Consider the following 14,636-nt stretch of genomic DNA (forward strand, 5'->3'; position numbering starts at 1 on the left):
TGGAGCAACTAATCAATTAAATTTAAAGATGTGTTTTTATATTATTAAATGGAAAACTGTGAAAGGAAAACTACTATAAACATTAGGATGGATAAACACTCTCCTTTTCTAAAGAAAGTTAGCAGTTCACACCTTACAAGAAGTCTGACAGTGACTGAACACAGTCTCGTGTTTAAACTGATTAACATTAAACATGTGACATATGTATGTATGTATTATAAACATAAATATATATTATATACATCAATATATAGTATCTACAGAAATACCTATATGTACAACTACATCTTTTTAGTAACTGTACAGTATTCTGTGGTCTGATTGTACCATCATTTATTATATGTAGTTGTATATATAGGTATTTTATTGCCTTTCGTACTTTTGAGTTTGTATCAAATACACATAATATCTGTTGTAATAAATAAATACCTAAGCACTTTTAAAACTGCTATATTTAAATATGTTTATTATGATATGGCATAGTTTTCTACAACTGAACATGTTTTTAAAATGTTTCATTTGTAATATTGTCAAGAGTTTGTGTGTTTCAAGACCCTTCAAGAGTTTAACAAGCATGTAAATTGTTAGAGTTCTACTTAAATACCAATACCATTGCTAGAATGTCTATGTGCATATGAATATATATCTTTTTAGAATAGGTGAGTTCTTAGTAGTTTCTTTGGAATTCAGTGGGCCATGGGATTTGATCCTAGTATATTTGATGGTACATTTCAGTGAAGGTTTGGGTTCTCAATTTGAGATATTTGCAAGTTGTAATTGTATCTTAAAGGGTCCAAAAGGCCTTGTTTCCCTGTGTTTTTTAGACCAAATGAATAAATTAAAACCCAGGAACAACATAAAATGCTGTCCCTACATTTTATGTATTAAAATTGTGTTATGATTGAATATGTCCTTTTCCTTCTAATAATAAAAATTTAAAATACAATATATATAGCATGATGATTGAAATGTTTGTGTTTTCTTTTTGAAGAATATTTCATACTACATTTTAATAGCAGTGAATCAAAACTCATTTGCTAATTTAAATTTTCTGTAGCACACCATCTAAATTAACTTTTATGGTCAATTTATTTGAACACCATAATTACATGGAAACTTGAATAGGAGTGAGATCTTGCTGGATTGCATGGGTTAATGTCATGCCCCAAAACATCCCAAGGGTATTTGGGTACAGAATAATAAAGTATTTGCAAAGCCTCCTTGAGAGGCTTTTTGAAAATTTTGGGAATATTAAAATTCTTCACCTGGGGAATTCTTTATATTCTCGCAAGCATTGGGGACTAACAATTTAATGGGCCAAGCCCTCGGGCTTGGGGCTTGTCTTTATGAAACTTACTCCTGCAAAGGAGAAACTAAGCCTACCTATAATTATGCCTAAGAGTTACCCCCAGAGAACCTCTTTTGTTGCTCATATGTAGGCTCTCTCTCTCTAAGCCAGCTCTACAGGTAAACTCACTAACCTCTTCACTACATGGGACATGACTCCCAGTTGTGTAAATCTCCCTGGCAATATGGGTCATGACTCCTGGAGACAAGCCTGGCCCTGGCTGTCCGGCGCTGCCCCGCTCGGTCCCCGGTTCCCGGCCGGCGAGGGGAAACAGGGAAGGAGAGAGAGAGATGCAGACTGCGCGAACTAACCTGGTCATGAATCACGACTCGAACCACACGGCAGTTGTGAAAGCAAGCCCTTTACTACAGCTAGATGAACATTCTGTGTTACTGGTTCCCACACGGGGCACGGCGCCTCGTGGGAGAGCAGCCTCGATGTGGCCGTCAGGCACGGCTCCTTGTGGGCTGTCTCACCCTACCCCGTCCGGGTAAGACCTTTTATACACAATTAACAACCAATAAGCTTCTAGGCTAGTATCGCGTATACAGGATTTCGATTGGTAGGAGCGGGTGGCGGATACATGCGTCACTATGCGGAAACAGGATGCAGGCGCCATCTTGGCTCACTCGATGGGCGGGGGTAACTCTAGAGCAGGCTGCAGCGCATACGCTAGGCCCGATTCGGGAGGCGGCTTTCCACATCTCCCCCTTTCTTATTTATTTTTGACCCAGTGTCTCCAGTGATGAGCGTGCTCCCGTGAACCCAAATGGTTCACAACCTCTTTGGTGCTTTGGGGAGTCTGGACTAGGCCTCAGCCATCCAGCGGCGGAGCCTCTAGCACCAACCAGAATGCTCACGTCATATGGAGACCGGAGAGTCCGTAAGCTGGAAGCAACGTGACTCTCCCTGCAGTGCTTTGCCTGGCAACTGGGGAACAACGACGGGGGCAGGAACAGCAGTAACCAGAGTCGGGGGTGTCACTAGGTGTCTCTGTGCAATGGCTAGGGTCCAGTCTGGCCACAACTAGGACTCTGCCCTAGAGACCCACCTGAGACAAAATTATGACTACTGGTGTCGCCTTTTACACCCGAGAAACAGCCATGCGATTCGCTACAAATTTTGCTCCAAAGCGCCCCACCTGAGGCGACCAGGAAGGGGTATGGTTAATAAATCGGTCACTATCGGGGGTAACAGAGGTGGGAGTCATAGCCATCATAGTGGTAACACGCAATTGCTGCTGCGCTTGAAACAGGCGTTCTAGCAAACATTTAACAACGACTAATCCCACCAATAATCCCACTGCAATGAGGATCCAATTAGTTAAATTGGGCCAAGAGAACCAGGAAGAAACACTGTGCAATAGTTTCTGTAGAACCTCGCCTAACCCGGAGAGATCGACTTTAACGGGTTTTAACTTGATCCCCCCAATTGTGTCTAAACTAGATTCCACCTGTTGGGAGAGATTAACAAATTCAGGAAAATATGACCTTTTCAGCCAATCAGAGACTCTGGAAATGCTTCCGGTCACGTTGGCCCTGACAGGAGTGACACAGAGTTTAACCGTAAGCCACCGGGTGTCACATGTTTGCTGAAGCACTCTCCAGAGTCCATCTATTTCCAGTCCAAGTTCGTCTATCTCCGCTTGGAGTTTCTGAATGGCCTGGAAATTTAAGTTCAGCATCTGATTGTGGCGGCGTAGCACGTCTCGGGTAAGGTTGACCAAGCCATTTACCGTTTCCATCGTTATGGCGAGCTGCCGATCTGTCCATGCTTGTAGCACAGCCTGCCCGATCGTTGGGACAAACAAAGAGGAAGCTACACTGGCAGCATTCGATAGCCATTCTTTTATGCCTCTTGGACGCCTAGACTTAGAGAAGGGGATATTGTTAAGTGAAACAACTTGAGAAACAGGGCCAACCCAGTCGGTTGCCTTGACGGGGAGCCAGACATAACTTGGGCGATACACTAGGATAGCGGGGCGGCGAGGCATCCGGGTCTTTGGAACGGTTGCAGACTGTAGGAGCAAGCCCTGGAAGGAAAAGGCACCTTTGAGTCTCCTTTTTACTCAAGATCCCTTCACAAGACTGGCGGCTCTTCCCTGTAACGTTAAGAAATTCAAGCAAGACTCCCTTACTTAACTCGCCATTACCAGTTTCACAAGTAGCATTCGCCGCAACTGTGGTGTTGACAACCTTGACAGAGAGGTTAGCAAAAGAGAGGATCAGTGTGTCATTGGTGAGGGGGAAGGACTCGTTGAAGCTTGTGGAGGAAATATAGTTCCACTAAAAAGAAAAAGGCAGATTAGAAGGATTGCTATAGGAGAGCAAAGAACAGAGTTACCGATCCTCTTTTTGGGCAACCGCGGGGTGGTCAGTCCTACTATTATCGTCTTGTCGGTCGTCGCCATCATCAGCAGGGTCGGAGGCTTGGTCTAATGGTTCAGGTTGTATATTCGTTGGCGTTTCTGACAGCTGTTCCTTGGCTTCTTCAGGTGATGTCACGGTTCTCACCAGTCTTTCCGGAACCCACACTGGTTGACGTCCTGGTTCCTGGGGAAAAACACAAACAGAGCCTCTGGCCCAGCTGAGCACCGGGTCAGGGCCTTTCCACTGCCCCGACAGGACATCCTTCCAACGGACTAGACCTCTATGCGGAGGACTCGGGGTGGTGTGTTGCAGGGCAGGTGTCATTCCTTGTGAATTTTCGTTTAAAAAATTATATGTGAGCAAGGCTACAGACAGTCGAGCTTTTGGGGACAGGCCGTGGCCTATACCCTCTTTCTGTTTTTTAAGCAAGTCTTTGAGAGATCTGTGCGCTCTTTCAATGATTCCTTGCCCCTGAGGGTTATAGGGGATGCCATGTTTTAATTGGACATCCATGTTGTCACAAAATTTTTGGAAGGATTTACTAGTGTAGGCAGGCCCGTTATCCGTCTTTAACGTCTTTGGCTTACCCCAAGCTGCCCATGCAGCAAGGCAGTGTGCAATGACGTGGGAGACTCTTTCTCCTGGTTCAGCAGAGGCAAATAAAACTTGGGAGCATGTGTCCACCGACACATGTAAGTACTTGATCTTACCATACTCTGAATGATGAGTGACATCCATCTGCCAAGTATCCCCTGGGGTGAGACCCCTAGGGTTGACCCCAACCGAGGGGACTGCTCTCTGCTCTGCACAATTGTTGCAGGCTCGGACAATATCTCGAGCAGCTGCACGTGGTATGCTGAACCGCTTAGCTAGGGTACCTGCATTGATGTGAAACTTGGCATGGAATTCTCGGGCTTGTTGATACGGTACCAGCGTCGGAAAGATGTGCAGCTGTCGAGTGGCTACATCTGCGCTATGGTTCCCCTGGGCCATAGGGCCAGGCAAACCTGTGTGGGCTCTAATATGGGTTATGTAAAAAGGGTGTTGCCTGGTCCATATAACCTCCTGTAGTTTGGCAAAGAACGTCCTTACTGTAGAGGAATGTTTAACAATGCCCACCGTTTCTAAAATTTGTACAGAGTTCACAACATAAGCAGAATCCGAGACGACATTTAAGGGCTCGGAAAGGCTTTCCAGGACTGCAATGATAACCTGCAGTTCTACCCATTGAGGCTTTTGTGGTTGGAAGAGCACTGTTTTAGGAGTGTCCCCCTCCACACAATACGCCCCTGTTCCAGAGCTGGAGCCGTCCGTGTATACGGTGGGGGCGCCTGCTAGTGGCCTAGGAGAGGTTACTTTGGGAAAAATCACTGGGTGCCGGGTGACAAACTGCAAGAGAGGAGCCTTAGGGAACTGATTGTTAATGGGACCAAGAAATGTACACCGGAGAATGGCCCATTGATCTATGCATCCGGTGAGTATCTCAAGCTGCTGGGAAGAATAAGGCACCCTGAGATTTTTGGGCTGCTGACCGAAATGCTGCACAGCCCTTTTAATGCATTCTAGGGCCAAGTCTGCAACCGCTGTAGGATAGTGCTCTAGGACTTTTTTGGGGGAAACTCCAGGGTGGACCCAGAGCAGCGGCCCCCGCTGCCACAGTACCGCAGTGGGCTGTAATTCTGTCGGCAGCACGCAGGCTTCAAAAGGCTCATCAGGGTCTATTCTCTTCAATGCAGCGCCACTGAGCGCCTGTTCCACCTGGCATAGTGCTCGCCTTGCCTCTGGAGTGAAGCTTCGAGGTGAGTTTATATTAGAATCCCCCTTCAACAGGTCGAACAAAGGTGTTAGTTTGACATTGGGTATTTTTAGGTATGGACGGATCCAATTGATATCCCCCATGAGTTTTTGTAGATCATTGAGAGTGTGTATATTGTCTAGCCTGAGAGACACCTTTTGGGGGGAAACATGAGTGGGTGCGACTTTCGCCCCCAGGAAAGTGGTAATGTCAGTCATTTGGATTTTTTCAGGGGCAATCTCTAGGTTAGCTTCTCTAAGACTAAGGACTAAATGTGACAAAACTGTTTTAAGAAGATCTGTGTCTCTATGGGCTAAGAGAATGTCATCCATATAATGGATGATTTTCACTTGAGGGAACTGCTGCCGAGTGCTAGCTAGCTTCGCAGCGACATACAGCTGGCACATGGTAGGACTATTAGCCATGCCTTGAGGCAGGACTGTCCATTCAAAGCGTTGACAGGGCTCCTCTTGATTACTAGAGGGCACAGTAAAGGCAAACTTAGGGGTGTCTTCAGGGTGGAGCGGAATAGAAAAGAAGCAATCTTTCAGATCTATGATGAAAATCGACCAGTGCTCCGGTAATGCCGAGAGGAGGGGCAGTCCCATCTGAACGGGCCCTAAAGGCTCCATGCAATCGTTAATAGCTCTTAGATCATGTAGCAGTCTCCATTTACCAGATTTCTTTTTTATTACGAATATAGGGGTGTTCCACGGTGACGTGGAAGGGGCGATATGGCCCTTTTCTAGTTGTTCTGATACTAGGGCGTGCAACGCTGCAAGTTTTTCCTGTGGCAAGGGCCACTGAGGCACCCACACCGGAGCCTCGGTTTTCCATTTTAGTTTTATAGGTGTGGGTGGGAATCTCTCCTCAGTGGCCCCTATGAAAAACCCAAGCCTCGTCTGTCAGACTTGGGGGCAGCTTGTATAGGCTCCGCACGTCCGTGCAGTGAAGCTCCTAAACCCTTGCCGGGGGTATACCCCATTTCTTTTAGCAGTCGCTTAGAGGTTGGGGAGTAGCCGCTAATTAAAGTAACGTCCATTTGGGTCAGAATGTCTCTTCCCCACAAAGACACAGGCAGGGCTAATACATAAGGCTGGAAACTGCCTTGGTGTCCTTCTTCATCGGCCCAATGAAGGGCAGCTGCACTGAGCATGGGCGCTGAAATTTGGCCTATTCCTCTAATGGGCTCTTCCGCCCTGCTCGTTGGCCAGGTGGGGGGCCATTCTTGTTGTCTTATGATAGACCGATCGGCCCCTGTATCGAGCAGGCCCAAGAAAGATCTGCCTTGCACCTTAATGGTTAGCATAGGTCGAGACTCCAGGGACATATGGAGGCCCTCAAAAACTTCCCCTGAAGACCCAAATCCCTTATCTCCTCTCTGTCTGGGTCTACTCTGAAAGAGTGTATGCAAGCTGGGTAGGAGCAAGAGCTGTGCCAGCTTGTCACCTTTTGCAATGACCAGCGTACCTTGCTGAGATTGTACCATAATCTGGACGTAACCTGTGAAATCTGAATCCACAACACCCGGTATGACACTTAGTCCTTTCAGGGCTGTGGATGCTCTCCCAATTATGAGCCCAACAGTCTTTGCTGGCAAGGGCCCTTTAAAGGAGGTCCCTACCAACTGGACACCCATGGAGGGGGTCAGTACGAGTCTGGAGGTGGCACAGAGGTCCAGTCCCGCTGACCCAGGGGATGCGCGAATTTGGGCGGACTTCGTGTCGCCGGATGGCATGCAGGGGGGCCCACCGAAAGGGTGGACCCCCCCTGCCCGTTTTTTGGGTCCTGTTCAGGACGGCCAGAAAGGCGCACACCTTGCGCATCGAAGGCTGACCTACAGTCTTCTGCGCGATGAGGTCCCTTGTGGCAACGGCCACATAGCCTGGTTGCTGCATATGGTCTACCAAACTGTGGAGTGGCAGGGGGTTGACGTCTATTGGGACAATCTCTCTTAAAGTGCCCTGATTGGCCACAGCCATAGCACCCGTTAGACTTTGCCCCTAAGGTTCTCGGGCTTTTTGTAGCCACCTGTAGGGAGCTGGCTAGCATGGCAGCTAGACCTGCATTAGTTAAAGGGCTGCCAGCATCTCTACAGAGCCTGACCCACTCTGTCAAATTTTTTGCTCTGTTTTGTGCCAGGATAACTTTGCACTCCTTGTTGCACTGCTCAAAAATCATTTGCTTAACCACAGTCTCTGCTACTCCTGGATCTGAGAAGATTCTCTCAGCTGCGGTTTGCATCCTGGCTACAAAATCCGCAAATGGTTCTGTGGGGCCTTGGTGTATATTGCTGAGTGAGGCCTGAGCCTCTCCCTCACCTGTTAGCTTTTTCCAGGCACCCACAAAACAGCGGAAGATCTGGGCATAGACCTCTTGTGGGAAACCCGTTTGGTTCTGGGCATGGGCGCCTCTCCCCAACAGCATGTCAGCATTCCACCCGCCACGTCTCCCCGCCGCATTCCTTGCGGCCTGCTCTTCAGCTAACTCCTCAAACCATGCTTTCCAATCTATGAATCGGCCTGACGGCAAGCAAGCACGGGCTAGCTGAAAAATATCTGCGGGTGTATGATTTAGAGCAGAGAGGTTCTCGATCATGTTCAAGGTATAAGGGGCATTGGGGCCGTACTGATGGACGGCCTGCCTCAATTCCCTCAATAGTTTGTAATCATATGATTCGTGCCGATTGCCACCTTGGGGATTGATAATAACCGGGTACATTTCTGAGACTGGCTGCGGCTCAAGTGGCTGGTAGCCACCCAGCATGCCAAAAGGTCTAAATGTTGTGAAAGGGTTCCATCTCCAGAAATGTCTCCCACCACTACCTAATGGCAAAGGGTCCTGAGGGCCTGTATACTCGGGCGGGGGGTACGGCAAAGGTTGCCCCTCCCCTGACCGACCCATCGGGGTTTCCGGGTCTGGCAGCAAAGGATAATTACATTTACTGGGCATGGCCACTAGAGGGAGCTCTCGGCAAGGTCCTTTGGTGGGACCGCCCAAGGCGTCAGTTGGGAGCTGGGGTGTCCCTGGGGGTGCAGCGGTAGACATTGGCGGGGCGGAAGGCCGCACGGGTGTGGCGGGAGGCTCCTCCCACTCAATTAGCGGGGATGCTTCCGCCTTCTCGTCAGTATCGCTATCTGACTCTGAGTCAGAGTCACTGGACTCCGGCGGTTTGCCCTTACAGGAGCCGTCCGCTGACGAAACTGACTGGGTTTCTTGGAGCGCGCACCGTGCTTCTTGCAAGACAGAGGACGGGCTTAGGCCGGTAGCCGATTCTAGTTCAAGGACCGCACGGACGGTCTCCCATATGGGTACTAGAATCGGGTCCATACACACGCCCGTCTGGCGCGCTCGGTCTATGTCGCGACCGAGCTTCATCCAAGAGGGTAGGCTAAGGCTGCCGGTGCAGGCAAACCAAGGGGCAAAAGTATCAACATCATCAAGAAAACGCTGAAGGGAGCTTTTCCTGACCGAGATACCCCGTTGTTTCAAAAGGTTCTTTAAGGGAGCTAAGAGAGGTGAACTTCCGGACTGCCCCATGATTGCAGTCGGCACTATACTTCAGTCACTCGGAGAGCTCTTCCGAGTCCCCCGGGGTCACCTGAAAACCCACGGGCCCTAACTATCATGTAATAAGACGCACTCACCTTCTCGCGTTGATCAGGCGCGGGAAGTCCGCCGTAAGCTCGACGCGCAGCGCTGCTCTCCTCACAGAGGGACCGTCGAGAGCGAGGCAGGAGGAGGAGCTGCCCCGTACGGGCCACCACTTGTCCGGCGCTGCCCCGCTCGGTCCCCGGTTCCCGGCCGGCGAGGGGAAACAGGGAAGGAGAGAGAGAGATGCAGACTGCGCGAACTAACCTGGTCATGAATCACGACTCGAACCACACGGCAGTTGTGAAAGCAAGCCCTTTACTACAGCTAGATGAACATTCTGTGTTACTGGTTCCCACACGGGGCACGGCGCCTCGTGGGAGAGCAGCCTCGATGTGGCCGTCAGGCACGGCTCCTTGTGGGCTGTCTCACCCTACCCCGTCCGGGTAAGACCTTTTATACACAATTAACAACCAATAAGCTTCTAGGCTAGTATCGCGTATACAGGATTTCGATTGGTAGGAGCGGGTGGCGGATACATGCGTCACTATGCGGAAACAGGATGCAGGCGCCATCTTGGCTCACTCGATGGGCGGGGGTAACTCTAGAGCAGGCTGCAGCGCATACGCTAGGCCCGATTCGGGAGGCGGCTTTCCACACCTGGCATTGTGGGATTGAGAAAGCCTTCTTGGACCAAAAGGGAGAGGAAAAATTAAACAAAATTAATTTTCAGTGGCTGAGAGATTTCAAATGGAGTGGAGAGGTCAATCTGGAGGTTATTTGTATGCATTATATAGATATCCCTTTTTAGTTTTTAATGTATTAGAATAGCTAGAAGGAAATACCTGAGATAGTTGAACTGCAAATCCAGTACCCTTGATTCTTGAAGATGATTATATAACTATATAAGGTGTGACTGTGTAATCATAAAAACCTTTTGACTGACACTCTGTTTGTCTAGTGTATGGACAGATGAGTAAGAAAATAAAAACAAAAATAAACAAATAACAGGGGGGACAAGGGGTATGGGATGTTTCCGGCATTCTTTTTTATTTTTATTTTTATTTTCATTTTTGGAGTAATGAAAATGTTCAAAAATTGATTGCAGTGATGATACCATGAACCGTAGATTGTACACATTGGATGATTATCTGGTATGTGAGAACATCTCAATAAAACTGCATTAAAAAACTCATTTGTTATGCTTAAATATACTTTCCCAACAAAAATGTCCCTTTGCTTATAAAAATATTTTTCACCCCAGTAGTTAGAGTTAGAAACATATTTACAACCTTATGTCTATGCATATGGCTAACTTGCTCAATGGACATAAACACCTGTGTGCCCTAAAATTGTGAACATATTTTGGAAAGTGTTGAGAAGTCTGGAATTCATTGATAAGGAGAGGAATGAATGTAAATAGCATACCTAATCAGTGATGAATTGGTTTTTGCTACTTTGGATGCAACCAATGAGTTAGAGGATGCAACTATGAATCATTAGAACGTGAGGCATCCCCTAATCCCCAGGCTCCCCAAATAGCATATAAGCTTGTCCAGGCCTGGCAGACACAATGAGCATTGACATTGGCTCCATGTTTCTTTACTAAGTGGGGTGAGCTGATTTGAGTATGCCACAGAAGGGGATACCCAATCCTAGGGAAAATGGGTCAAAGACATCTGGAGTAGGAACTGCAGCCAAGGTAGTGAGAGAGACTGGTCATCCCTGTACAAGTAGCACATGCCTTCCACCCTAGCACCTCCTGCTTGTCCATTGTCACTGCTTAGTTTGTTGAAGAAAATAAACAAGTGGAAGCTCTTTTAACCAAATGATGTTTGTGTGCAATTTCTCTTGGTCTATCAACTCTTCACCATCTCTAATCCAGCACTTTGTTTTGACTTTGAGGTGTATTTCCTCAGAATAAAAGGTATGGGACTCCTGGAAGACCATCAAACCCCTTGCTTAAAAGGAAAGTTTTGCTACCTTTGCCTCAGGGATTCATGGCTGAGAAATTTCCATTCATGTATAACAGTTTTTTTCAAATAATACCCATAGAAATACTAAATTCACAGCATGAGGAACACCAAGACATTAAGGAGGAGAAGATTGTCCATGACACCTTCTTAATCCTGACCTATTCACAGGATGATTCACTCAGGCTCCTGGTAATACAGGTAAATGGTTCTAGAGTGCTTGGGGATGAACTGAACAAGGTTCATAGACACATAGACCATGTTGCATCAGTGAGAAAGGGAGTGAAATTATGGGAAGAGGCATAAAATTTACTCAGACAACATTACCTGGCAACTACGTTTTTCTATTCTATTCTAAGTCATAATAAATGCAGCCCTTTTCATTTTTTGTTTTTTCATGACAAACATCAATCTTTCTTCTTTCTCCTCAGCTTCTAAAAGATTCGTTTTTCTGTCTTTTTGTGAGCAATTCTTAGAGCTTACAGTGATAGTACACTTTCTTCTCTGGACAAGGAAACAAGGAAATTAGGAGAGTGTTGTGCCAACACTGGAAGGGCTTCTGCTATCCCTTCTGCATGTATGATATGCAGCTGCACCAACAACATAACAGAGTTGTCTAAGAACAGAAAAAAAATCGTATTGCAGTGCAAAGTGTTACTAAACTGTAATAGCTACTCAGGAGCTGACTGTAAAATTTGAATGTAAAAGAAATTATTTTCTTTTTCAATTGAAAATTTCCTTTAACTCAGCTTGGAGTACAAGGAGAAAAAGTGTTGTCAAAAGAGCAAATTTTACATTATTTAGGTAGAGGGGTTTGGGTGTGTTTAACCATACTTGATTTTTTTTCTACTCACTTTTGAAAGGTTTGTATATTTTTGTGAGAAATATGAAGATGGGCAGAATAAAATAATAGTTGTCACTTATTTAACAATTGCTATGCTCCAAACACTGTACTCTTTCTGCACCATCTCACTGAATTCTCAGAGGTAGAGTTGATGTCGCTTCTGTTTCTAGATAACTAGCTTAAAGATGTTCAATGTTACACAGCTAATAAATATCAAAGAAGAGTTGTAAACCTATTTCAGTCTGAGTCTATGGCATGGATCTAGGATAACTTGAGTTTTCATTTTTTGTTATTGCTTAATTGGGAATCTGCGGTTATGGAAGTTGAATAGTAGGTTGTATAGATTTATGATTTTTCTCGAGCCACCAAGGACCAATATTATTTGCAAATTCCAAATAAGGTCATAAGATTAAGTGACAATTTAGTAAAATCATATTGAAATTTTAAATGCTCAGCATATTTCTAAATTCCATGTCATATAAAGTATGGAAGGTTTAGAGTTGCTCAAACTGGATTTGAAGTCAGTTTCTTCCCCACCAATTCTGCTGACATGGGGCACATTTACTACTGCTTTCTGAGTTTTAATGATCTCATTTGTAAAATGAGGCCAACATTGACCTACCACTTTGGGTTATTATTTTGAGAATTAAATGAGATAGTTTAATAAAGTACATTGCCCCACAAAGGATAAGTTTACAGTCAATGAAAGTTATATAATATTCTATGGATAGAATATCAGAAAAGGAAATATTGGAGAGTTATAAGTCATATAAAGATATATATATACACACACACACATACACACTATGGATAAGTAATAGTTTTAATAAGTATCAAGAACATAGTATTTTAATAACTTGTGTAATAACACTTAAAGTTGAGGAATTTGATTTCTAGCCCTTCTCTCTTCATCCAGTTCTGACAAGGATGGGCACAACAGGGAGATGAAGAGGTGACAAGAGGACCAGGAGAATCCAGCTAAAGACTAAATTTCAACTGTTTTTTATCATAATGTATAAAGGAGCAAGCAACAAAAACATGTAAACAATAGTCAAATTTGGTGAAATTAAAACAACCCCAAAGTGAAAATGCAAAGAAATAAAATAAGAGCTATGGTTAATAAAGGACGGCAAATATCTTCCTTGTTTATCTCCTTCTTGAATCAAATGCATGAGTATTTTTAACTCAAATTTATCCATGATATTCAAGAAAGAACAATCCATAGCTGGGTTGTTTTTCTAAAAATTCCCTGAGATCTGTTTCTCTGTCTTGGTAAATAAAGTTTGGGCAAAGATCAACTAGAAAATGAATAAAAAAGAGTTGGGAGGAAAGATGCAGGAAAAGACAGAGTTTAGTTGAGGGGGGAATAGAACAGTTGAGAGGGATGACTTCATAAATCTTGGTTCACTTGAATCACATGGATACTGCAGGGAAGGGCAACTTCAGAAAGGAATTGATTAGATTTTCTGGTTACTGCAGCACCCCCTTGCCAACAAGAGAATTTTCCAGTTCTCAGTTTAGGTAGGAAAGCTGCAGAAAGTAACTGATTTTCACTCCAGCTATTGTGCCCCGAGGAAATGCAAAATGTTAACAGGAGAAAACCTCTTAAAGTAGAGACTTTTATTTGTGGGGAAAACAAATAATAGCCCACTCCTGACGCTATTTTTCTAAGCATCACCAATAGGTCTACAAAACACATATTTATCAGGCCTTTCTTCCTTTACTTCCAAAATCTGGCAGGACCCGAAGCCCTACCTGAGACCGAGAACAACATGTACTTTTAGTATGCATGGTCAGTAAACATCAACTCTCTAGGTAGTAAAATTGGGTAAGCACAATTTGTAATATAGAAGATTAAAATTCCTACCTTGATCCCGCAAACATTCATACTTCTCCTTATGAGATCTAGAAGACCACACAGAGTGTGGAGAAAAAAATAACTTTGTAGTTAGTTCTTTTATCTGTGGAAAAAGAAAGATTTTTTGAGATGTTTCTCTCAAAATGGACTACTTACAAAATTTAACAGAAATTGTCACAGATTGCAGATTTATTAAAAAGTGACAATTCTGGAGCAAGGAGTAATTCTAGCTTTAAAGGTTAGCTATAATAATTGAAAAATCTAACCTCTGTCATGGGTTTGTCTCTTTACGCCACAAACCTGTGATGGCAGATAGAAAAGATTCTGTCGGTTTGGGCTTCGAGCAGCCTTCTGCTCAAATATGAGTATAGGATAGACAATAGTTTAAGAATAAAGAGCACACAAGACAAGAATTTAGTTGTTATAAATATTTACTGAAGGAGTACTTAGAAAGGAACAGGTTTACAAAGTAGTAATAAATAGATACATTACCAAGCCTGGGAACTCCATTCTCTCCAGTCACAGCTGGATGTAGATAGAGTTCCTTCCAGTCTAAGTCACAGAGGATATATAGAGTCTTTGGGGTTGCATCCTGAATCAGAGGAATTTTTGTAAGACTAAGGCTTCAACCTTAATCATTTGAATCAAACTTTATTTTTATGCATAGCGTGCTGTTGAATCTAAGCTCAATCTTTATCAAAAACAAAGGAGGGTATTCACACACAGCATTATCAGCAATTCGAACTTAACCTTGAATATCCTCAATACTTCACTGGAGATATGCTTACTGATTGAGCCATGACTCCTCTAAGAGCAATATAACACACCCTTACTTACATAAAAATCTAAAAATTAGAA

General features: G+C 44.8%; 1 long non-coding RNA gene across 1 annotated transcript in view; it reads left to right on the top strand.

Annotated features, from left to right (window-relative positions):
- The window catches only part of LOC119529798, a 29,368-nt gene extending 16,401 nt beyond the window's left edge, over positions 1-12,967 (top strand). Inside the window, exon 3 of the long non-coding RNA XR_005215951.1 lies at positions 12,837-12,967. This is a non-coding gene — a long non-coding RNA (uncharacterized LOC119529798). The remainder of the gene's footprint in view (positions 1-12,836) is intronic.
- Positions 12,968-14,636: the final 1,669 nt, after the last annotated feature.

Source organism: Choloepus didactylus, chromosome 3 (genome assembly GCF_015220235.1).
Source record: "Choloepus didactylus isolate mChoDid1 chromosome 3, mChoDid1.pri, whole genome shotgun sequence".
NCBI lineage: Eukaryota > Metazoa > Chordata > Mammalia > Pilosa > Megalonychidae > Choloepus > Choloepus didactylus.